Consider the following 3,806-nt stretch of genomic DNA (forward strand, 5'->3'; position numbering starts at 1 on the left):
TTAATACTTAATAAACCCCAATATATATATATAAATATCCACTTGGGAGTTCCAAAATTATCTCAAATTCCCAGCTACCTTTTTTCCTGTATTCTTTGTCCATTTGGTCAAGCTAGAAGTATGGTTGTTATCCTAATCACCTACCTGTTCCTTAACCCTACCTGCTCAATGTAGGCCTGTCCATTCCTATCAACTCTACATCCCTCAAATCTTACTACTATCTATATCACTACTGCTATTATCTTATTTGAGGCCACTATTGCTTCATCTGAGTTAATATAAGAACCTCTTTATTGTCTTTCTTTCAAGCTATTTTTCACACTGTGGCCAAAGCAAACTTTCTAAAATACCACTAACATATTTTTAATTTCTGCTTAAAGTCTTCCATGACTGGGATACACTCAGGATACAATATCAGCTTCTCAGAATTTCCTAGAAATCCCTTCATGATCTGGCTCTTACATATGATTCCAGGCCCACCCCTTTTACATCTGTCCCTCACAGTAAGCTCAGTCATTTAAAAACATTTCACTTCCTTCTTCGCACCTCGCATCTTTTTCTCAGGGTCTCTGCACATTCTACCTTTGTCTGTCCAACTCTGGTCGGTCCTTCAGGACTCAGTTCTGAAGTCACATCCTGCAGGAAGCCTGCCCTGATTCCTATCTCAACCATGGCTGGGTCTACCTCTCCATTTGTTTCTATAGGACTCCTTTGGTGGTGCCAGACCTTCTCAGCTGTGGCTTGGTCGCCTCTCTCTCATACCCTCTAGATTATGAATTGCTCAGAATAGGAACAATCTTTTATCTGTCATTATATCTCCAGCCAATGTGCCTGAAGTATCTCCACACAGTGCCTGAAGTAGGGTATATGTTCAATAAACATTCTTGAAATAATGCCTAACAAAGAATGAATAGAAGACCATCTATTCCAGTGTTTCTTAACCTTTTTTTTTTTCATTATTGTTCTGCTAAAGAGCAAAATTTAATTTAATTTAAAGTCTCTTTATGGACAGAAATTAAATACCAAGGAGTGGACAACTCCTGTGCGGATGAGTTGGTGGAGCTCAGCAGAGCCCAGAGCACCAGGGGTGCATTATTTTTCTTAAAGACCTCAAAAGTCTTGCCAAGAGCTAGTAGAGTAGACAGAGGCACTGAAAGCCTTAACTTTATGGCAGGCTTTGGCCAGTGAACAAAAACTATTCTGAAGGTAGACACATGTGCTTTGAAATCGTTATCATCCTAGTATCATAAGAAAAAAATAGCAAATTTAAGTTATTTTTATTGTGCTCTGATTTGCTATTCATTTGGTTTTTCTGTACAAATTCATTATTATTGTTTCTAGATTTTTGTATGACATGATGATAAACAATGAAATTTGCTTATAGTCTCAAGAAAAGGAATAAGATTTTGTTGGATAGGGTTGAGCTTTGGAGGGCTATAAACCATTGTAATATCTAAGATATTTTTGTACTCTTAAGAACCATTCCCCAATGGGACAATATTATTTTCTTTGAGAATGAAGGTCTATCAGTATTGCTTTTTGCTCTGAGAGATTGAATAAGAAGCTCGTAGCTCATCTGTAGGAACACTATTGATAGCCATTATAGAATGTGTTTTCTGAATAGGTTTGTGGCCAATGAAATTAAAGACCTATTTAAAAATGTGTAAAAAATTTCTAAATCTCTCTTTCCTGCCAGATTTATCCTCAAGGTATCTTAGTCAGTTTAGACTGCAATAGCAGAATTCCATAGACTGGGTGATTTAAACCACACACATTTATTTCTCAGAGTTCTGGAAGCTGGGAAATCTGAGATTAAGGAGATGGACGATCTGTGTCTGGTGAGGGCCCTCCTCCTGGTTTGCAAGTGGCTGCCTTCTTTCTGTGTCCTCACATGGTGAGAAATGGATCTCTTCTCTCTTCCTACTTTTATGAGGGCATTAATCCCATCATGAGGGCCCCATCCCATGACCTAACCTAATTCCAATTAACTCCCAAAGACTCCACCTCCAAATACCATTGCATTGGAGATTAGGGTTTCAACATGTGGATGTGATGGGGGAGGGGGACACAACATTCAGTCCAGAGCAAGGGGCTCACTCTCATTTGATTCAAACTGAACCTCTTAACAAAATAGGATAAATGACTCTAAATCAACTGAAAAGAGAAATGTTATTTTACTCATACACAATATTCATCTAAACAAGCTACAAGCTTTCTACCTAAAATTAACCTTCAGGGAGGAGGGATTTGCCTTCAAATTCTGTCACATCTTATGGGGTACTTGTTGACTTCCTTTATATTGAACAATTCGATAGTTTAGGCCAAACTCTAGATTCTTGTCTGTTGGTTTATCTCTTTCAACCACTGTACAAGCATAAGCGGTAGTGTCTCTTGCTTTTCACACTCTTTAGTAAATGGTGTACCTAAAATTGCCAAAACGAAAGGCTAATCACATACATCTGTGATTTCACCAATGATAAATGTGGCATTAAATTTTTTTTCCGGCTTTTCGTCTTCAGCTCTCCTTCTTCTCAGAAACCCCTGGGTTCTTAGATTTTTGCGCATCCAGACGCTGAGCCACCCCGCACCGAGGATGCTACTTGGAAGCCGAAGCCGCACCTCCCATATGGCCCCTCTGACCAGCTGGACACCTCAGATGAGAACTGCACACAGGCCAGCAGCAGCTCTACCGCCAGCAGCAGCACCCTCTCTGCAGTTGGCTCTCCTGCTGCTGCGCCACGGCTGCAGGTCCGATGCCCAGATGGCAACCCTGGCAGTTGGCGTGGCTGTGGGCTCTGCTGTGGGACACACACTAGAGGCTTCCATGGAGGAAGTAATGCTGAGCCTGCAAGGCCCAACGTCACTTATCAGGAGCCTCAGGGAACCCAGCCCGCACAGGGGCAGGCTTACTTACATGAGACTAAAGCCGTTTTTGGGATATGCGCAGAACCTGAGTGACATAAATCTCTGTAAGGGTTTCGATGAGGTGCTGAAACAGTGCAGACTTGCAAATAAATTGGCCAAAGAAATGGAAAATTGGCTGTTATGACCAAGTACGTTTAGTATAAAAATATAATTGATAGTGGAGATATAAAGAGTAAAACCATCAGTTAAACCCCTTCTGTGTCATTCATAGCTTCCTTGCTCCAGAACTGAAATGGAAGAATGTGTTCTTACTTTGTAGAATTTCATTAAGATGGGATATACTTTGGGTCTGGGCAAATGTTTGTGTGGCCTCCTTCTACCAGCTATTATGATTTTATTCTTTGTGAGTTAATTAGAATAAAGTGATTTTCTTCCAAAAATTTTTTTCCTGGAAACATCTCATCATAATAATCAGAGCATGTGCATTCTCAAAGTGTTTAATATGTTCATCAAACTCCTTCACACTATTTTTGTTGTTGTTGTTTTTTGAGATGAATTCTCACTCTGTCACCCAGGCTGGAATGCAATGGCATGACCTCAGCTCACTGCAACCTCCGCCTCCCGGGTTCAAGCAATTCTCCCACCTTAGCCTCCCGAGTAGCTGGGACTACAGGCGCATGCCACCACACGTGGCTAATTTTTTGTATTTTTTTAGTAAAGATGGGGTTTCACCATGTTGGCCAGATTGGTCTCAAACTCCTGACCTCAAGTGATTCACCTACCTCGGCCTTCCAAAGTGCTGGGATTACAGGTGTGAGTCACTGTGCCCGGCCTCACTAACTATGAAGTTAAAGAAGCAGTGCTTCAGAGTTAGATGATTTCCAGTCTTACTTCTCATTCATTTATTCACTCAATACATATTTATCGAGTCTACCATGTGT

The 3,806-nt window shown here is 40.8% G+C and overlaps 1 pseudogene; it reads left to right on the top strand.

Annotated features, from left to right (window-relative positions):
* Positions 1 to 2,593: 2,593 nt before the first annotated feature.
* LOC105547250 lies at positions 2,594 to 3,049 on the top strand (annotated as a pseudogene).
* Positions 3,050 to 3,806: the final 757 nt, after the last annotated feature.

Source organism: Mandrillus leucophaeus, unplaced genomic scaffold, assembly GCF_000951045.1.
Source record: "Mandrillus leucophaeus isolate KB7577 unplaced genomic scaffold, Mleu.le_1.0 Scaffold381, whole genome shotgun sequence".
NCBI classification, from domain to species: Eukaryota; Metazoa; Chordata; class Mammalia; order Primates; family Cercopithecidae; genus Mandrillus; species Mandrillus leucophaeus.